The sequence below is a fragment of the Equus caballus genome, chromosome 9 (genome assembly GCF_041296265.1).
Source record: "Equus caballus isolate H_3958 breed thoroughbred chromosome 9, TB-T2T, whole genome shotgun sequence".
Taxonomy (NCBI): domain Eukaryota; kingdom Metazoa; phylum Chordata; class Mammalia; order Perissodactyla; family Equidae; genus Equus; species Equus caballus.
In genome coordinates this window covers 87,451,400-87,474,025 of record NC_091692.1, presented here as the reverse complement: position 1 = coordinate 87,474,025, position 22,626 = coordinate 87,451,400, and the positions used below count along the sequence as shown (strand labels likewise).

General features: G+C 42.2%; 1 long non-coding RNA gene across 2 annotated transcripts in view; it reads right to left on the bottom strand.

The window, feature by feature from the left end:
- Positions 1 to 2,286: 2,286 nt before the first annotated feature.
- LOC111775036 (uncharacterized) overlaps positions 2,287 to 22,626 on the bottom strand; it is an 85,172-nt gene continuing 64,832 nt past the window's right edge. For both annotated transcript variants that reach the window (XR_011421440.1, XR_011421439.1), the window contains one exon: positions 2,287 to 2,789. This is a non-coding gene — a long non-coding RNA (uncharacterized lncRNA). The remainder of the gene's footprint in view (positions 2,790 to 22,626) is intronic.

The window sequence follows — 22,626 nt, the reverse complement described above, 5'->3', positions numbered from 1 at the left end:
GCAGAAACTTCAGTGCTTTTCATGTAAAAAGGAGAATCAAGAGATGTTGACCCTGAGATGACACAGATGTCAGAATTACTAGACAAGATTTTAAAGCTGTTACTTTAACCATGCTTTGAAAAATAAGGGTAAACACTGTAGAAATAAAAGAAAGAACATCTCATCAAATAAATAGAAGTTATAACAAAGGACCAAATGGAAAATTTAGAACTAAATATACATTTACTAAAATAACACTATTCACTAGATGGGCTCAGGAGCGGAATGAAGATGACAGAGGAAAAAGTCAATGAACTTGATGGTAGACCAATAAAAATCATCTAGTTTGAACAACAAAGATGGAAAATGATTGAAAAAGAAATAGAGCCTTAGGACTGGTGAAACAATACCAAAAATCCTGACAACTATGTCATCAGATCTCCAGAAGGAAAAGAGAAAGAGTGTGGTGAATAAAACCCTTTTAAGAGATAATGGCTAATACCTCCCCAAATTTGGCTAAAGACTTCAACTTAAATAATAATTGTAACATCCAATTATTTTATTATTATTGTTGTTGTTGTTGTTGTTTTGTTTTGAGGAAGATTAGCTCTGAGCTGACATCAGCCACCAATCCTCCTCTTTTTGCTCTGGAAAATTGGCCCTGAGCTAACATCCATGCCTATCTGTCTCTACTTTATATGTGGGATGCCTGCCACAGCATGGCTTGACGGCGGTGCCTAGGTCCACACCCAGGATCCGAACCCCGGGCTGCCAAAGCGGAGCACAAGAACTTAACGCTATGCCACAGGGCACGCCTCCCAATTACTTTAGTATTATTATTAGTAACATTTATTGAGCACTTGTCTGTGTCAGGATCTGTTTTAAGTTCTTTACACACTCATTTAGTCTTCAAGGAGTAACACATGTAAGTTCTTGCCCAAGGTCACAGAGGTATTAAGCGGTAGAGACAAGAAACAAACCCAGGAAGTCTGTCTCCAGAGAACAAGCTCTTAACTCCAAGGTCACACAGACTCTCTGGCACACCCAGGGTCAATCTCTCTTTGGCGCTTAGATTATTGATGACTGTTACTTTGCTGCACTATGACTTTTTTTAAAGTATGTGAAATTCTTGGTGTAGTATCTAACATGTGGATGCTTAAAAATATGTGAGGGAAAAAAGAATACATAACTGCAAGATAGGGCTGTTTTAGCTGTTTGGACTGCTATAACGAAACATTGGCTCATAAACAATAGAAATGTATTTCTCACGGTTCTGGAGGCTGGAAGTCCAAGATCAGGGTGCCAGGACAGTCAGACAGGGGCTCTCTTCCAAGTTGCAGACTTCTCATTGTATCCTTGCATGGTGGAAAGGAAAAGGGAGCTCTCTTGAACCTCTTTTATAAGGGCATTGATCTGGCCTCTGTGATTTAACCCCTTCTGAAAGGTCCCACCTTCTAACACCATCACACTGGGCATTAGGATTTCAACATATGAATTAAGCAGGGGACCCAAACACCCAAAACATAGCATGAGTGAAAGTTATTTGTGAACCTGATTTACTTTCTACTAAGACTGTAAATTTCTTAACAGAAGAAGCTTTGCTGACTCCCTTATTTCCTATAGTATCTGGTACGTTTCTGGCACATATAGATGCTTAACTTAAAAAAAATTTGTAGTTCGTTGAAGGAGGCATAAAACTCTACAACTTATATGAGAAACAGCATAATGGAAAGATGATCTGCCTGTAGCCCTAACAAGTTGACTAATCTTGGGGAAGTCACTTAACCTCTGGGGCCTCAGCACATTTTCTTAAACCAAGGAGAGTTCCATGGCCAACGAGGGTACATCATGAAGATTAACGAGGTCGTGCATGTGAAAATGCTTTGGAGAGCATTACACAAATGACATTTCATTTGATTTAAGTCATTGCAAGGCAGACAGGAATAATGAAGCGTGCTTGATAAAGAGCTTGACAGCCCAGGAGAGGGAGAGATTATTTCCAGCTGGGAGCATGGAAGAAGGTTTTGTGGGTAAATATGTCTAAAACAAGCTGGGTGGGAAGAAGGTGTTCTATAGAAAAGGGGCCAAGGCCGGAGTTACAGAGAGCTGTGTCCTTGCATGGTAAGCCCCTGCATCCGGAACTTACTTCTGACCTATTCTCCTTAGAGCTGGGGAGAGATACGATCCTCAGGGAACGTGCTCAAAATCACCACAACCATTTGGAACATTTTGTAATCCCGAAAGAGAGAGGACAACACACAGATGAAAAGCAGCAGACAAAGGAGGGAGATTTCAAGATGAACAGGCTTTTTACAAAACATGTCTTTACTTTTTATTTTTGCTAACTTGGGGGCGGGGGTTCTTTTCCAAGCTGAGCCAAATTAATTTCTAGTCCAGTTGTTGAGCAAACCAACAGTTGTCTTCTCTTCTATGCTTTAGCACAGATTTTGCGCCAGTGTTTTCCAAACTTTCGTGTGAATAATAAGTGGAGGAGCTTATTTTAAAGGGGGGAGGGCATTCCCAGGCTGCATCGCCAGTGCTGCTGATGCAGAGTCCGCCTGGCGTTGGACCACGGTTCATTTTAACACACAACCAGGTGCTCCAGATATAGGCCGCTCATTCTTCTCACCATAGGCGAGATCGAAGAGTCGTCCATGCCAAAAGCGAGAGCATAGTTCTTGGCACCTAAGCAGTTCCAACAATGCTTAGATTCCTGCCCTCCATGAACTTGGGGATGTGAGCAGAGAGGGAGACTTAAAATCCACGTTGGACTTCTCCAGATTGCTGTATTTTATTCTTTGAATTCTCGTCTGCTCAGAAGTAAGAGAAAAAGAAAAAAAAAAGATCTCACTAGTCAATTTTTACATTAAACTTACTTTTTTTTTTTTTTGCAAGACCTGACCACTGTACCAACCCGTCCAGGAAACGGTGCAACCACAGTCTTTGTAAGACGATTTGAGGACACGGTTTAGTTTTAATCCCAAACCAAATGTGGTATGCAACACTCTCTTTTTTGATCCCATAAAAAGAGAGGAAGAAACAATCAAGAACTAAACAAATAAAATGAAAATTACCTCCCTTTTATATTTTGGTGATGAAAAATGTTTCAAAGCGCTCCAAGTACTCACAGAAATGATAATTACCTTCTGCTTTCCTGGGGTAAGCATAGGGACATTTGGACCATAACAGTCTCATCAGAGTTATATAAACTGCAACATAAGCAATAAAAGTTTCTTGAACATCTGGATTCCATCTCCCCTTTAGAAGGAGTGTGAGCATCAGATAAAGCAGACGTTCAGACTTTTTGATTTCAGACCTTAGTGGTCCCATTGTGAAATTATATCAAGTCTAAATTTCTGGAAGTCACCTGTGAAAATCATTTTCAAAGCACCTTGTGCCCAGAAACATGTCCAACAGAGTCGCTTCCCTCCAGCAAAGACTAATTTCTTGACCACGCAATGCTCCTTACTTGAGTGCTGAGATTCAGAGGGTGAATAAGGAGAACGCCAATGTTGAAGAACATTTACCCCGGGCCAAGGAGTGTGCTGGTAGCTTTATAAATGTTACATCAGTTAATCCACCCTACAAACCCGTGGGGCTACAGTTACTATCTCTATGTTACAAATGAGGGAACTGAAACTCAGAGTGGTTACATAACTTGCTTAACATCAAGCAGATAGTAAGTGATAACAATAACAATCCAGGGTTACCTGATTCATACTGAAATTGCAAAGATCAATTCAATTATCACCCTGCAGGAAAGTCTTTTATAACCCTACGGCCCTCACTCTGAGTACAGTCCTTCCTTTTTCTCCATTGCAGCTTGTCCCTAACTAACAGGGGCCACAATCTGGAAGATGTTGTAATTTGGGACCCATTTAACGGTTCCCACTGGTAGGCTGTGAGTTGGAGAGCAGAAACCACAAGTGATATAACTTTTGGCATTAGACATAGCAAAGTATATATTCTGGCTCCAGCATATACTACCTATGCTTACCAGGGACAAGTTTTTGTTGTTGTTTTACATTTTTGAGCCAGTTTCTCATCTGTAATGGAAATAATAATCCTGCATCCACTGTGTGGTTTAAGTAAGAAGATGTGTAATGTATCTAGAATATATCTGCTACACTAGCACGTGTTCCACAAATAGTTTTCTACCCACTTTCCCTACTGCCACAGTGCCAGGTGCATAGTAGGTATTCAGTAGGTGTTGTTGACTGACTAGTACATTGATGATATGGGAGTTGAAGGGATCCAGTAAACAGCATTCCTCGTTCCCACCCAAGTTCTAAGCCAAATGAAATGTAAGACAAAAGAATAAGGCTCACGGAGGCCAAAACATTATCTTGATTGTTGACAAGAAGCTGATATTGGAGAATTCAGCTTATATATTTGGATAACTGGGCCCGCTAAGGCTGAACCCCAAGATTAGGCAGGTTTATTTACTCTTTCACAGGCAGAAGCAGAAAGCCACAGGCCTCCCCAGGTTGAAGTTACAGCATGATCCTTATAAGAAAGCAGGATGAAGGGGCTGGCTCATTTGTGCCCAGGTCTTCATCCAAGCCCACCATTCAGATTACTCTTCCCTCCTCCCTGTTGGATGAGCAAAGAGTGGGCAGTTGTCTAGAAATGTTCAGGAAAATGCTTCCTCATGGGGCCCACGAGGTTAGAGGAAGTCCTCAGCCCAACAGCCCGAATGACTAAATGAAGGGCCATACCCTTCCATTACCCCCATGCCACCATGCACTAACCTAGGGCTCTCAGTACCTTGACACTGTCCCTGCCTCCTTTATTGATCCTCTCACTTTGGAGAATTTAAGAGCTAATAAGGGAACTCAAACTATCCTTGGCCTTACTCTGACCTTGTGATTCAGTCCCTGGGCCTCACCTTCTATTCTCTTAACCAAGTCCTCACCCCATGTCTGACGCTGAATAACTGGGACCCCCACTTTATTTCCTGTGCCTGAGACCCTCTGCTGCTCCTCTTTGTTAGAGCTCCAACTTCCCCAAGACAGGGCCTTGTACCCGGATGTGAAGCCCTCCTGATGCTAATGTTCCTCCATCTAAGAGTAGTTAAAGCCAGAGGGCACAGTTTCCAGGTAAATAAATCAAGGCCCAAAGAGTAGAGGGATTCACATGATTGGAGAGCTGTATGGTGCTGAAACTCAGGCTTCCTGACATCCAATTCAATCTTCTTTTGAATCCCAAGTGAGAAGTAAATGAGAGACAAGGTAGGTTCTCATTCCCACCATTTGAGCAACCTGATAAGGGAATCCCATAAAATATTAAGTGGTGTCAGCAGATATGAATACTGACCAAGCAGGAGCCTTCTTAGCAGAGAAGGATCCCTGAGACCAGAGGAACTGAGGACACTGAAAGACAGCACAGTCTAATAGAAGAAACATGGTGTTCATTCATTCACACACTGAATAACTATTTATCGAGTGTCGTAGGTTCTAGGCACTTTTGTAGGTACTACTAATGTAACAAAGACTAGGACAGAGGAAAACCTATGCCCTTATGGAGACTACAGCCTTTGAGGGGAAGACAGACAATATCCCAAAAAAACAAGTATAATATGCTGTAATAAGTGCCAATATAACAATAAGCAGAGGACTATAAATAGGGAGTTCTCGGGGAGGGGTGGCTATTTAGAATAGATTCCCCACAGAAAGACTCACTGACAAGCTGACATTTGGGCAGAAACTTGAAGGAATTGATGGAGCAAACCCTGCAGATTCCAGGGAGGAGGGGATCCCAGCAAAAAGCAGTAGCAACTGCAAAGGCCTGGAGTCTAGAGTGTGCTTGGTGTGTTTAAGAAACAAGAAGAAAGCTAGTGTGCCCGGAAGAGCAGTGGAAGATTGGGTCAGGACTACTTCAGGTTATATACGCCCCCGTTATCAGTTACGTACATTCATTAACAAGCATGTCAGGATCACCCAGTTGTGAACTAAACTCTAGCACTATAAAAGCCTTCCTTCCACGAAGTTCTGTCCACAGGTTGTCTCTATAAAGAATGGAAGGCAGGAAAACACTACTATCTTTTGTTTCAAAGAAGTGAAGGCAGAAAGAGGGCAAGTGGCTTGGTCAGGCAGGATCAGTAAAGCCCGGGACCTCACGGATCCTCCTGTGGCTGAGCTGGTTTGAGGATTCCTATGATCCCTGGGGGTCGGGGAGAGGGGGTCGAGGTATGAGACTCTTGGGTTTCACACCAAGCAGGGCAGCAGCATAAGTAAAGGCATTCATTGCATTCCCTAAACAATCCTCAATGGGAATAAGAGACCTGGATCATTTCAGGCTCTGCCACTTGATAGTGATGTGACCTTGGGAAGGTCACTTTCCCTTTCTGGACTCTGGCTTCCTTTTCTTTAAAATAAGCAATTATACAAGAACATCTCCAAGTTCCCCTCAAGTTCTGAACTTCTAACATTCTATACTTTTGCCATTCTGGTCAGACAGAGGAAAGAGCCAGGGGGAGACCAAACATTAAGGGAAGCATCCCCAAATGTTTTGCAGTTTCTCTGAAGCAGGTAAGTAGAAGTCAAGCTTAGAAAGCAAAATAAAGGGCTGTTGCCTTCCCCCCACCCCCAACTCCAACCACTGCCTAAGGGATCTCAGAAAATTAAAAACAACATGTGTTCCCACTGGATTTATTTTTAACTTCTGAATGCAAATATTTGAAAGAAGAGTCTTACGGCAAGTACTAGTAAAGTTGAAAAATGCAGCAGCAACCTACAAACCAAACCCTTCTCCCAGCGGGATGTGGAGGAACACGTAATGTACTCGGAGGGCCGGTGTGAGACAGGTCGATTGGCAGATGGGTACATACCTATTACATAGGGTGTGTGGGCGTGTGTGCAGTGTTCTACACTAAAGTGTGCATGAGAAATTTTGCTTATGTCTCTACCCCAAGTTTCCTCGTATTTGTGCTGATTCTATTAGCATCCAGCTCAGCTCTCAGAGATGAATTCTCCCTGCAGATACTTCTATTATAGCACACACTATAGCGTATTGAATGGACAGTATCCATTTGATGCCAGTCACGTTGCATCCATGGGTGTTTATTTCTGAAAGCTGGGCTCACGTTCTCACTAGATAGGTGAAGTGCAGCCCACGTGCCTGTCTGTTACAGGGATACACACATACGTGCACCTACACCTTTCTACTGTTCTTGTACTTTTCCATAGGAAGCCCAAGTTCATCTGCTGGGAAATCCCTGCAGGACAAGGCCTATGGGCAACTGTAATCTTAAAACCCCTGCTTGTTGAAAGGGCTGCAGTGTAGAAGGCGGTGAGCTAGTTTTTCTTGAGAACATACTGAGTATGAGGTACTTGGTTCTATGTTGTTGCATTTAAACCTTCAAAAGGAATTTTATGATCTTCCTGGACAGAAGAAGGTCACGCTACAGTCGGTAAACAGATGTAAAAACCCTACATCTGCAAAGACTAAATGAAATAAAGTAGTTCAAGAGCCTGGTACACAGTAGGGGCTCAGTAAATACTAGTTCCCCTAAAGCAGCCACTCTCTTTTATAGCCATTTAACCCAAATCTTGGTGAGGGATTTTCATTATTGTTTTTAACCAAGATCCTGTCCAGGAGCCATTTGATATGTTCCAAACAGTCCTTCTATAATGCAGACAAGTGGTGCTCTCTACTGGAGGGCAGCTCTCTTAACTCAAGGACCACGGGGCTATAGTCAAAAAGCTAGTGTGAGCGAAGGATGGCAGCATATTAACTGGCACTGGAACGAAAAGTTCTAGGTGGAATTAACTAGAGCTTCAATTACCATTCATATGGCAGACTCTCACATCTTTGCCTCGAGTCCAGATGTCTATCCCAAGTTCTAGGGCAATAAATATTAACCACCTCCTTGACATTTACACCTGAGGATCCACAGGTCCTTCACACAGATAATGTCCAAAACGCAACTATCAGACTCCCTCCCACCACATTCATCTCCCCATCATCCTGTGATCTGTGATCTCCCACCTGGTAGAGGAAACATTCATTCCTCCTAGTTGTCTGAGTAAGAAACTTAAGCATCCTTCTAGATGCTTCCAACTTCAACTTCAAATCCATCTGTTCAACAAATATCTATTCAACACACACTGTGCTTCAGGAACAGTGCTAGATGCCAGGGGAGATGGTAAGGAAAACAGCCATGATCCCTGACGATGCAGAAATTGAATTCTAGTGAGGAATAAACGGTAAACAATTACTAAATTCCCAAACCCCCTCAAAAAAATTTTTTAAGAAAAGGAAGGCAGCTATGTCCTATCAAGAAAAAAAATTCAAAAGAAAGAACAATAAGGGAGATCTATTTTGATTAGTAGACTAGGAAGTCACTAAGGAAGTGATATTTTAGCTGACAAATAGAAGATGAACAGAATAGCCCAGGCGAAGAGTGGAGAAATTTCTGACAGAGAAAATAGCAAGCGCAAATGGCCTGAGGTAGAGTAGAGCCTAGTTTGACTAAGAAACCAAAATAAAGCAGCGTGGTTGACACTCAGAGAAGAAATGACTGGATGGTTGAATTTGAGGTTAACTGGATGTGTAAAGGCCAAATAATGCAGGGCATTTAGACCAAGGAAGGAGTTGAGGTTTTATTAAATATATAGACTGTGTTAACAAGCTTTATAGTAGTCCAGATCCAGAGAACATTGGCACTTCGATTAGGTTGATTGTAGCAGAAGCGGAAAGAAATCAATGGATTAAATATCATCCTTGAAAGTAGAAGCAACAGAATCAGTTAATAAATAGGAAATGGGGGTAAGAAAAGGAATGACTTCCAGGTTTCTAGGGCAAACAACTCAGAGAATACTGGAACTGTTTATCGCGATGGGGAAGACTGGAGACAAGCACATTTAGAGAGCGGAAGATTTCAGGTTTGCATTTATTGGGTTTGAAATGCCTGAGACATCCAAGCGAATATATTAAGTGGGCATTTGAGTATGTTAGTCTGCTTGTCATAAAATAGGCTTAAGCTGGAGATTTTACACACACACACACACACACACACACACACACACACAGAAGGGGATTGCACATAGAAGGGAATTGGCATTTGGTGAGAGGAGAAACACATCCTCCATTTAAGCAGGAAGGAAGTAGGAAATAAGTACAGACAGATGTAGATACGATGGTTGGAATGAGGGTACGCTCCTTTGGTGTCTCTTATTTACTCAATGAAATATCAAGTGACACCCTGTAGAAGGAGGTGAGTGCAGAGTTTAGAATTAAGGAAAGTATAGAAGTTAGGAAACTAGTCCTCAGGAAGGGGAATAGTGCACTTACTAAAGAAACTCAGTAAGAATGTTGGCAAGTGTTATGTGTTATGTCATCAGTGGTCATAAATTCCTAACGGCACTAAAATTTGGGCAGTGTGATTTACTCCAGTCATGCTCATCATGAGTGCACACATGGAGAAGATAGATGGATGGGGTCATCTGGAGTATTTTTCTGGGTAGGTATAATGAGAAACGGGGTAGTGGGAGGAGGGGTGGTAAGAAAGGGGAGGCTCTTGCACAGGGGTGACTAAATAAAATAGTAGACCATAAAAATCTGAGGTGGAAAAGAAGGGCAGTTCAGAGGAGATGGTTCGTAGTTAGAGGTTTGGAGAGGATGGGGTTAAAGACAAGGTTTCAGTGGGGTGGTTTGATGGAGAGATTTGGGAGAGCAAAGTTCTGGTTGGTTGGAAATTGGAACACTTGAACGTGTAATTTGTAAAATACACTGTCCAAAAATGACAAAAGCAAGCATAAGACCATTAAAACTTAGTGACTGGGATGAAGAGATCAAAAATGTCCCTCAAGATAAGGAAAGCATAGAACTAAAAGGCCTGAGGTTTAGATGGAGATTGAAGTTGAAAAGATGATAAGACTTAAGGTAGAAAGAAAGACTGTTACCAACAAGTTTTCAGGAAAATTAAGGAAGTGGGAAATGGCTTTTTCATGGCTATTTCAAGACAAAGATAAAGAATGTAATGATCATGAACAGGTGCAATGGAATGGTTCGGAGAACTGCGGTGGGAAGGAATGGGGGAAAATAAAATATTATACCAACTAACAAGGGGAGAAGAGTTCAAGGTGTAATGGTTGAAAAGAAAGGCTTGGACTTCCACAAGTGCTGAGGTACACAGGAAAATGGGGCAGGTTGGAATTAGTTCTGAGGGTCTCATGGAATACAGTCTCCTCACTTCCTGCCTCCAAGATCTAGAGATCTGGTCCAGAAGCTTCACAAGAGGAGAAAGGCTGCAACCTCCCTGGCTACTCTCTCAGGTGACTCTGAGTCAACAGTCATCAAATCTACCTCCTAAAACTTTCAGATCTTTCCACTTCCCTCCAGGACAACCACTCAACTCCAGATTGTATTAACATTTTTCTGGTTGCCTAGCACAGTCTTCTTACTGGTCTGTACATTTCAACCTGGCCTCCTTTTAATTTCAGAGTCATCTTTCTAATCATGTCATTTCCTGATATCAAAGCCTTTGAAATCTCTCCACGACCCTCAGGATAAGGGACAAACTCCTCAACATGGCTTCCAGAGCATAACCTCAGCCTCCATCACTGCCCTACCCCCAAACACTGTCTCACTTCTTCCTTGCTTCCCCCACTCCAACTACAGTCAATTCCTTGTGCTCCATTTGGATGCACTCTCTTGGATACGTGCTTTTGCACATGTTTTTTCTCCTTAGGATCTTCTTTACTTGTCCTTTGTTTCACTTATTTTTTTTTTTTTTAAAGATTTTATTTTTTTTATTTTTTCCTTTTTCTCCCCAAAGCCCCCCGGTACATAGTTGTATATTCTTCGTTGTGGGTCCTTCTAGTTGTGGCATGTGGGACGCTGCCTCAGCGTGGTCTGATGAGCAGTGCCATGTCCGCGCCCAGGATTCGAACCAACGAAACACTGGGCCGCCTGCAGCGGAGCGCGCGAACTTAACCACTCGGCCACGGGGCCAGCCCCTGTTTCACTTATTTTTACTCATCCTTCAAGTATCACCTTCAACACCATTTCTTCCCAAAAGCATCACTTGTAGGTGACATGCTCTGTGTTTCTCTTGTCATAATAATTTCCATTCTGTGTTCTAATTGCCTGCCTATCCCTTTGTGCCTCCTATTACATTGTGATAACCTTAACATTCTTGATGCCTAAAAACATGTCTTTTTCACCATTGAATGGTCAACTCCTAACACATAGTCTGGTGACATTAGACGTGTTCAATAACTATTTGTTATAGTTTTTGAATAAATGATGGGATAGGACTGTCATTGGTGGTCTGAGAGGTACCATTGGAATAATACTAATATGGGAATTACATAAATCTTTTTTAATCCCAGTGTCTTTATTCATAATCTGAATGGATGTGGTTATGTTCTGAGCCTTAGTTTCCTTATCTACATAAGGACACAAAATTATGTACTCCATAGGGTCAACATTTAATTAGATAATATATATCAGGCATCTCACAAATAATTATTGCTCAATAAGTAATTAGGCAAGGATCTTTTAGATGCCATGGTATCTTTTCATGAAATCTTTCCCCATTTATTTTCCTCTTAACAATTGCTCTTGCTTTTTATTGAAGCCGGGTTCCTTCTGAATAACCATTTGAATCAGGAGTCCTCGGAGGTGGAAAGTGGGTTGTAGGTGTGATTTGCTCCTGGCATAGAGTCCTGATTCCAAATAGAGTTAACTTTCTCTTGCCTCTCAAAGTAGTTGTCACTGAAACTTCTGTCGCCCTTTCCAGTTTCAAGCTAATTTGTTCCTCTAAGTGTCAGGAAACTGCATCTGGATCCAGGGAAATGCCAGTGGCATCAATGTCGTATTAGAAGGCTTAGGACTATGATATGTGACACATGAAGCCGGCTAGACTTTGCCAGATTGATGAGGAGTAAATATCTTCTTAATACCAAGGGCACTCAGTCTGGTAGTTCCTTGGGGCTGGTTTCAAGGGCACCATAAAGACAGGACAGAGGCAACCAGGCAAATGGTTTTGGACAAAGAGGGCAGTCCCTCCTCGGTATAGAAGAAACAATTATCGCGTGTGGAATCAAAAGCTCTGGGTTGATAGAGGGAGGCAGAGCAGTGAGAGGAAAGAATGTGAAAAGTTCTAAACCCCCTCCTGAAGATTAGGCCTTTATGGGGAGCCATGGACTATTTTTAATAGGAAAAGATACAAACCCTGTTGACAGGAAACCATGGAGGCCAAGGGAAGTATAGATTGTGTGAGAGCATCATGATCTTGATATGAGGTATCAAATGACTGAGTGTGGTAGAGGGAGTGGGAAGGAGAAACCAGGGTTGGACAGGAGAGAGGGGATAAAGAATCAATAGAGCCTGAAAACTGATTAGAGGTTGGGTTTAGAGAAATGAAGCCTCTTGGAATGGGAGAAAAAAGAAACCAACAAGAGGGTGATCAGGTTCAGAAGACACATCTGTACCCATCGCTGTGCTAGGAAGATACCATGAGATTCACAACTGAAGGACCAGAGGTGCTTACCTTCCCCCAGATGGCTGCAGAGTCACATGGGACTTGTGTCCACACAATGCCACAATATCTAATCAATCTACTCTAAAATTCAGTCCAACCATTGTAGAAGCAAGAGATTGACGAGATGAATTCTGCGCTTCCTCCTGACGACTCCTTGCCCAGACTCGCTTGGCCTGAAGATGATGAACTGAGCCACAGCAATGATGGTACATGCCCCCAGACAGCACAGAACATGTCTGTTTCCCAGACATGACTTTATTTGCCTATATTGAAGGCTCACAGAGTGGGAGGAAGGGAGTTAGAAAAAGAAAAGTGAAACGCTAAGAAACAAAAAGGTGACTTTCGTTGCACTCCCTGCAGCAATGGGTCTATTTTTACATCCTCCACATGGGGCAGAGGGCTCATGTTGTCATTTCAAACACCCATTCATCTCGACCAACCCAGGATTATATGTGACAGCACTGAAATCAGAACATCTCTTCAGGCAGCTGAGCAGGAGGACGTCTAATTGCTCTGGGTATCCAAAGTTACAACAACCATCTCAGCTTGTCCCAGCTGCCTGGGAAAAAGAGACCATTAATTCCCTAGACAGAAAACATTGAGCTTTCAAATATATGAATAAAGCACCCTACAAAACAATGACTTCATTGTGATATAGTCTGCTCGTGTTTAAAAGGGCTCAGTTTTAGCATTGTAGAACCTAGAATAATCCATATTTTTTTAAAGTGTCAAAAGAAACCGAGATCCAAGAGAGACAAAGAGAAATGTGTAATACCAATATCTCGGGGCATAGAAAATAGATTCTAAAAATAACACTCGCTGTTTTGTGTACATTTCATTTATTCTGTAACCCTAATGCCTCATACCATGTCTAGGACTTTAATAAGTTTTGGTAGGCTGACTGGGTTAACAAGATAATATGGTTCAATGGTATTCTTCTTCCCAGAAAGCCCTTCTCTCAAGTTTCTTTGACTGGAAAATTCCTACTCCTATATTATGTCATATCACAAATCACATGTGAAATATCACTTCCTGGGAGAAATCTTTTCTGTCAACCGAGATTGAAAGTGTCTCTCCATCATTACCTTTAGCAGAACATTGGTTTACTGTAGACCCCAGCAAGCGAGTTGTGTTTTCTCTGTTCTCTTATTTACCTCTGGGCAACTTGAAGGTAGAAACCATTTCTTGTTCTCTCTCTCTCAGTTGCCTGGTATAGTTTGGCACATAGTAGGTTCATAATAAATATGGGTTGATAAACTACTCTAAGAGACGTCAGAGAGGAAATATAGTCAGGGATTAATAACCAATGGAATACAGGGACAAAGCAGAGGGAAAGGTTAGTGATAAATAATCGCTGGCAGTCATTTTTTCTGCCTCGTTACAACAACATTTCTTTGCTTGACATCAGTAAGTGATCCACGCATTCCTTACAAACCCGATATAATCTGTCAGCCATGATTTCTTGCAGTAAGGCTTTCTGCCACGAAGTTGCAAATAAAAGATAAAAACATGAATGATGTTTTCTGTGTGGTAGTTGCCTTTTTTATTATTTTTCCCAATTGTTTCTAAAGCCCAAGTTTGTGTGTGGTCTTTTGGAGGAGAGCAGCTTCCTGTCACAATGAGCTGGAACAAAGCTCTGAATACCTTCCCAAAAGGGAATCATTCTGGGCAGCCAATTAGATCCTATTCTAGGCTCCTCTGTTTCCTCCTAAATCACCATATATTTTTGAAGTTTATGTGCTGTCTACTAGATGGATTACCAGTCTCCTTCCATAAAGCAGAGAAAAAAACCAAGAGGCAGATTTTCTTGGCAATTTTCCCTAAGAAAAGTCAGTCGCACTCGTGGCCTCGCTTTGTCTTTTCAAGAGAATGACTGTAACTCTAAATTGTTAGCTCAGTTCTCTCTCTGGATCTTCAAGTCGATGTGTTCCACATTATCCTCACCCACTGGCACATGAAATTCCACACATCTAAAATCAAACTCAAAATCTCCTTCCTTTGCCCCGCAAAACCAGCTTCCCGCGTGGAGCCCCTTATCCTCAGGTATGACGCCAACCCTCTCCCAGTCACCCAGGCTTGAAGCCAAAGTCATCTTGTATCAGAATGGGAGCCTTCTAATGGCTTTCCTTGTTACTGGTCCCATGCACATTGCCTCCAGAATTGTAGTCATGAAGTTCCACTTCTTTTACTCTAAATTCTGAACTCCTCAGTCTGGCTTTCAAAGCCCGACACAAACTGACTCCTAGTTACTGCTCCAGGCTAATCCCTGAGAAATCCCCCAAAAATGTTCCACTGAGTCACTTTATTTTATGTTCACTAAACAGACCCCACCCCTCAGGCTCCATCCTCAGACTCCTTATCCTGGATTAATTGCCTTTCTCTCTCTGGCTCGTATCCCAGTGCCTGGGCTACTTAAGGCCTTGAGTCTGATGCTTCTGCAGGTCTGTCGGTTTGTTATGATTCCACTTAGAGCCCGGATGCTGGTTGTCAGTGGTACCTTGACTCTATACTCAGAAGCCTGAGGGCCAACACAACTTCTCTTCCAGCCCTCATTCTTGTTCTTAGGACCTAGAGTAAGGTAGCACCCAGGGTTGCTGTCTGTCTGGAAAGGAAGTCCAGAAAGTAGCCTATTAGGGACATCCTGGCATCAAATCTAAAAGCAAAAGTGAGATCATAAAATGAAGAAAGAGTAGTACATAATAAGATGAAAGGACATGAAAGAGACATTTCAGATGTGGTTCACCATCTGGGTGAGTTAATTGGTACTCTTTCAGTTACAATTGGTGGAGGCTTAACTCAAACCAACCCGAGCCATTAAAGGAAAGAATTAGTTCACGTCACTTAAAAATCCGTGGATATATTTGGCTTCATGTTTGGTTGAATATAAGTGTACAGATAATGTCTTTTGACATCTTTCTCCATAGCTTGGGTCTGCTATCCACTGTGTTTTCCTAGGCAGGTTTTTTCCTTGTGTGAGCATTCATCCTACCAGCTTAGCAACCCCAGAGACGAGTGCCTCTTTCACAATAGTTGCACCAAGTTTCAAGACTGGTTCTCAATGAAATGGCTTAGGCCCTGAATTAATCACTGTGGCCAGAGAGAAGAAATTACCACCAGAAAAATCAGGGCACTGTTAGAAGGAGAAGAGACTAGATCCTGGGTAGGTAAAAAATGATGGATAAGATAAGTTAGGCAATTCAGGACAAAGTGTGTGCTGGAGGCCTGAATCTTGTGGGTTGGGGCTGATTCTGATCACTTATAGATACCATGCTTGGTCTCTCTCTTATACCTTGGTACCTGTGAGAGGGGTCCCGGATGATGGTGAACCAGGGAAATACACCTTCCCCATCTCAATACAACGGAGCACACAAAAAACATCTGCTTGTAGGTGGACTACTTCCCACTTAGATCAATTATTCAGAGAAAAATCTAGCCTCTGGAAGATATCTGGGGCTACCATTAAAATACTCTACCCTACACTAGGTAGAAGGATGAGAAAGTGAGACGTGATTATGGAACAGCCTCAGAGAACTTTGAAAGGCAAAAACCTCTTCAACCCAGGTTATTGCAGTTTGCCCACCAACTCACCACATGCAACCTGCTTATCTTTAACAGATCAAGCTTTTCTAGAGAATACATCTCGCTCTAGCACCTTTAATCTGGGTATGACCCCTTACTGACCACATTCCAAAGCCTTCCCTTGATCTGTACCAGGGATTAGGATCCAAGGGTCCCTCTGATCCACGCGCCCCACCCCCGTCCCCAGTCTAGACCCTAGGTTAAACACATTTCTTCAAAGCCCAGGTCCAATTCCTCTTTCTCCTACGAGGGCTCCTAATATCTTCATTTTAAGTTAGTTTCTGCCTCCCCTAAACTCTATAGTTTGTTGTTTACTCCCCTATGATAGCACTTATCACAGTCTTCTTTTGAATTAGAGTTATTTATGTATGTGTCTGTCTTTGCTGATAGACTGTGAGCTCTCAACAGGCCTGGAATAGCTCTTATTCATCTCTGTGTCCCCCACTGTGTCAAGAGCAGGCCTTTGAACTAAGCAGACTCTCAACAAATGTTTGCCACCTTGCTGAAATTGATCATGGCAGTTCCTTGCACAATATTTTTCAATGGTCCCACATTAACTACAGCCCTGCTTCTAACTTTTTAAAACTCCATGCTCTTTTTAGGAAACAAAAATCTCACGTCTTCTGTTGGAATTAGAGAGGTCTAATAAACAACCACTTCTCCTTTCAGCTCATGTTCTGAACCAGTTAAAACATAGACAAAGAGTAAGATAGACAGAGATAAAAAGCAGCCTTATTACTGAAAAAGACCAAATTGAGGAAGTAGTTAAAGCGGATGGCAAGAAAGGGCTTCCTACTTCTGAATCCCAGTCACGGGTCTCCCTGTATCTGGCGTACCTTCTGAAATGCAGAGCAGAGAAGGAGCAGAGCAGTAATTCACGTGTGTGTTGTGGACAGGGGGCTCCCAGGAGGGAGGCTGAGCTGCCTATGCACGTCCTTTCTTTCCCAGGCCGCCCTTCCTCCCATGAGTAGGAGTAAAAAATGGTGTCTCTTCCTTCCTTCATATGGAAAGAAACATCCAGAACAGGGAATGTGTCTTCAACAAACACCTTCCTTCATGAGTTTGTTCACTAAGTTATAAAGTAAGAGTCCATCCTCTACTTTGTCCTGAGTACCGTGTTAGAACTCGGGATATAGCGGTGAACAGGACAGGCACAGTTCCAGCCTCTAGAGGCCTTACAATCCAGAGTGGTGAACAGACGTGAAACGCGTGATGGCGAGTGTAGCATCATAGGGAGCTGTGGAAGCAGACCAGACTGAGACGTCCAGGAGAGCCTCCTGAAGAAGTGATGCTTTGGCTGGAACTTGATGAAGGATGGGCTTTAGACAGGCAAAGAAGGCAGGAAGAGTGTTCAGTGGAGAGAGGGGAGGGGAAGGGGGGTAAGTAAAGGAGGAGGTTCCAAAGGGAGGGAAGAGAATATGCAAAGAACCTGAGGTTTGGGGCCTGCCAGGTGGTGTGGTGGTTAAGTTTGCATGCTCAGCTTTGGCAGCCAGGGGTTCACCAGTTCAGGTCGAGGGGCACAGACATACACACCACTTATCAAGCCATGCTAAGGCAGGGATTCCACATATAAAATAGAGGAAGATGGGCACAGATGTTAGCTCAGGGCCAGTCTTCCTCAGCAAAAAGAGGAGGATTGGCGATAGTTGTTAGCTCAGGTCTAATCTTCCTCAAAAAAAAAAAGAAAAAACACTGAAGTTCTATGTCTAGGTAGAGGGAGTGCATTCCATAGAAAAATTGCATGCAAAGAAAATCCTCAAAATTCTGGCTTTTTTCCCTAACTTCCAACTTTCCAAAATATTTCAAAACCACATACAGAGTCCCAAGATTTATTTAGCACTGAACTTTCATCTGCTTCTATCGCTCTGCTTCATGCTAAAATAAAAAGCTGATTGTCAAGGTCCCCAGGTGCTACAGCAATTGGAAATATAAATGGGACTAAAGTGAGAGACAAGGAGCAACTCTAAGAGAGAGTGTGGCTGAAACAGAGAGCCAGAGAGAAAAACACAAAATCGTGAAGATTGGAGGCAAGAGGATCAGCCCTAAAATAATGCTTAAGAGAAAGAGATAATTTAAACTTGCAGACATACTTCTTAAATCCAGCCAAATTCAAACAAAACTCACTTGGAGTCTTTGGCAGTATTTTCATTCCTGCTCTGAAAATAAAAAAGTCTACGTTATCACAGTCTTAATTATCAGAAGTATCCAAGCATGAGAGGGCAGGGAGACCAAAAAAGGCTCGGTTCTATTTTTAACGTCGCCAATTAGAGCTAGGTTGATCCTAATAGCGGTGACTAGTGAGCCCCATATATGGAACCATTATTTGGGAACCCAATTCCCCAAATCCATCAATAACACATGGATAATAACTATGATGTTCAAAGGCAATTGATCAGGATGCAACTTAGACTGTCAATGTGAACTCCCTCCCCTCCGTTTTCTCCCATTAACACAACAGTATATCAAAGCTAGAAGGAACCTTAGAGACTATCTTCTCCTACCTTGTCCTACCTCCTCACTGTACATCTGAGACAACTCAGGCTCAAGGAATAGATGTGATCTTTCCCGCATCCCTCAGCATGTCCGTGGCAGGGCTAGATTTATCACCTAGCTCTATTCCTCGCTTAGTGCTTTTATACTCCTTGGGTTTCAGTTGATGCATTGAACTTAAAAGCACGTGAGACCAGAAGATAGCCATGTTAGCTGCTTCATGGATTAAAGCTACAGTTGATGATGAGTAGTCAAATAGGCTTAGTAGCATTCCTCTGAAATGAATTTAGCTCCTAAAATTGCAGGCTTTCCTCGCCGGAAGTGGTATCTGCTCTATTAAGGTAACTACTTGACAGAAAGAGAAGGTCAGAAGCCTTTAGAGACAGGTAGATCCCAAAAGGAAAGTCAGAGTAAAATAAACTATTCAGGCCAAGTTCCTTTACCCAAACTCACCAGTCAGATAGGTTGGCCTTCTTCTGGTTGGGGTGGAGATGAGGAGTGTTAAGAGGTGGGGCAAGAGACCAGGATATTATTCTAATGGGGGTCCTTTCGTAGAAAATGGGAAGCCAGGAGGAACAAGGCTCCCCTCTCTAACATTTCGAGATTTTTTAAAATCTTAACTCATGGAGCATAATCACCAACCCAGGATCTCCCAGGGGATAGCCAACCCTTTGTGAGGGAAGATGAGCAATCTCTCAAGTAATTCTTGCTTCCGTCTTCAGGAAGGCACTCCTTCAATACTAACCATCATACCTAAGAGTATCCTACTGATAAGCTGTCAATATTCTTCCTCCAGTGTGGGTCAGACAGCCCCAAAACGTGTCAAACAGATAGATATTAGTTAAATTAACACCGAGGCCCAGCTGTACCTAAAACTGAAACTTTATACCCTATTTTATCAAATCTTGTCCAGTCACATTGTCTATGCGAGCTTATCAGAGGTTCTACAATGAGATCAAATAACCTAAATGAGTCTCCATTTCTACAGTAAGAAATCAATGTTCAAAGAGCAAATGCCCTTGCATGTTGAAGTCCAAAGGAATTAATTCCTAAAACAAAGTATTTGACATTTTAAGATAAAGTTCATAGTCCAAAAATTTTTAAGTAAAACCCAAATAAATTGAATTACCTCTCAACTTCTTATTCTTCACCATCTCTCCTAGGAGGATCCTGGGGGAAGGTAAGGATCCCTTAGCTTCTACAACCTGGGCTCTCTTACTGTAATGAGTGTATTTCTATCAAATACAAAACCTGTAAAATTTGAATCCCGAATCTCTCATGAGCTCCTCCTTTTAAAGAATTCAAAGAATTCTGAACATATTATTTTGGGACTTACAACACACCTTCAAAATTTAGAAATCATAAATCTCCAGTCCTTAAATCACTTAATCCGGGTAAAATTTTATCCCAGTACTTAATTGCCACAGAGGATAGCAGAGACTCAGAAGTATGAGCAGCGGGGTCACTAGGATGTGGGTCAGTCTATTTAAGCGGCCCAGTCTATAACCTTGAGCTGAAATTCATTTAGGAGAAATCTTGCATCAAATGTTAATGGCATATTTTCCATATCTAGGGTGTGGCAAAAATTCCACCAATCTACACTATCTCCCTTTGCAAAGGGCCGCATTTATGAAACTCCTGCCTTCCACCAAAGTATAGAAATAGCCACTGGTGGAAGCCCCTCTAAATTCAAATCCCTTAAGATGCTCTTAATACCCTCGATCATGCTGAACTCAATGTTCTTGGTACCCCAGATGACGTCGACATCACAACCTCTACATTATCTTTGTGAGCAAGCATTTTCATTTCTTAGATGGTAGTTGTTGCTTCTTGCTACGGAATTCCTTAGGTCTTAAGAAATCTGCCTCCCAGATTTCTCCTCACCCAAACATTTGTTTCAGTTACATAATCACCCTCAGCATATTCCAGAACCAAGGTTGCTGTTGATGCTTCAGAAATGCTAGTTCCAAGGACCTAGTAAGGACCACTACCTCTGCCATGAGCCCCTCAAGACATTGTCTTTGCTTACTTTAAATGATCCTGGTCTTCAGTAGCGTTTCTTTCTGCTACATCCTTTTATGCTGTTGTAAATTATGCCTCCAGTGTTTCTTTTCTCTTTGTTGTTCTGCTAAGTCTCACAGGAATGCTCAATTGAGCTTCTAACTATTTAAACTGCTTTGCAGCTTGACCTTTCCTTCTCTAACAAATGGAGGAGTTCTACCATTTGCTGGAATTGAATCCCTTCCTTCTTTCCTTTGAATTTTTTTCTCTGCTTTCTGGCCAAGATATTTATTTATCCAACACCATCCTTTAAATTTTATCTCATATGGTTTCCCACAATGAGAGATTTGAAATTAATACTTTCTGGGTCTGCCAAAAGCCTCTAACACAACAAATCTTGTCCACGATCATTTCCTGAGCTGAATCATCCCACCCAGGAGATCGTCTCCCATCAGACTCTATCTAGCCCAGGCTGAACTTAATCTATCATTATTCTGCCTAGATTCCCTTTAATATGTACCATGGTAAGTAGAATCCAAAAATAGTCCCCAAGATATCCCACCTTAATCCCTGGGACTATGAATATGATATCACACTGGTGATTATGTTGCATTACATGGCAAAAGGGACTCTGGAGATATAATTCACGTTACTCATCAGTTAACATTGAGTTAATCATAAAGAAGCTTATCTATATTATCATGCGATTAATCTAATCACTTAAATGTAGAAAGTTACCTTTAGAATCCTTAGAATCCTAAATCCAGAAATATACCAAGCATGTTTTCTTTTCTGTTAGTTTGGTTTGTTTTGTTTTTTGTTTGTTTGGGGGTTTTTTGTTGTTGCTTTTTTTTCTGAGGAAGCTTTGCCCTGAGCTAACATCTGTTGCCAATCTTCCTCTCTTTGCTGAGGAAGAGTCACCCTGACCTAACATGTGTAGCCAATCTTCCTCTATTTTGTATATGAGCTGCCATCACAGCATGGTCACTGACAGACAAGTGGTGTAGGGCCGCGCTCGAGAAGCAAACCTGGACCACCAAAGTGGAGCGTGCCAAACTTAACCACCAGGCCACCAGGACTGGCCCCCCAACCATGTTTCCTAATGGCTTAGACAATAGTTGTAAGCCCACCTGTAATATCTATGTCACCATGAAAGTTATCCAGAAGTTCTTTTTTTTTTTTTTTTAAAGATTTTATTTTTTCCTTTTTCTCCCCAAAGCCCCCCTGTACATAGTTGTGTGTTCTTCGTTGTGGGTCCTTCTAGTCGTGGCACGTGGGACGCCGCCCCAGCGTGGTCTGATGAGCAGTGCCATGTCCGCGCCCAGGATTCGAACCAACGAAACACTGGGCCGCCTGCAGCGGAGCGCACGAACTTAACCACTCGGCCACGGGGCCAGCCCCTATCCAGAAGTTCTTTTGAGTATATTCTATTCATCTCTTGTCTGTCCAAATTTTCTGAATCACCTACATGTCTCTCCTTGTCTTCAGGGGATGTTTCCTGGTGTGAATCCTTTGTATGGTCGCTCTCAGTCATTCCCAGCCTCCTGGCCCCTTCATTCCAGTCTGCTTTCTGAGATCTTGCCTCTTTCCTCTGTTATATTTCTTTGTACGCCTGTCACATTTTCTAATCTAATAACAACTAAAATGCCTCCTTTTCTAATGCCCTCTTTTAGAGCTATTACCCTAGACGCAGCTACTTTTACCTTTTATATCTGCTTATCATAGCCCTAACTTCTCATTTCCCTTCCATATCTGCCTGATTGTTCCTCTAAGATGTCAACATTCTTCCTAAGGAGATATCGTTCTGCTTTAACACCATCTTCCTGTGCTTGATTTTCATTCCTCCATTATTCTTGTCGAGATAGCGAGACTATAGCATACTAGTCAAGAAATTCTATTTCCTCCTTGGTTTCCTAAATAAAATGATGCCTAGCAAAATAGTCCAAGCACATGCAGTCCTTTTAATTGCCCTCCTAACCTCTGGATTTTTAATAATGCCCTCCAAGAGAATAGCTTATTCTCCTTTACAATGAGGATCTCCTTTTATTTTACCTGTTTACTGATAAAATCTACACCATTCTGTGAGT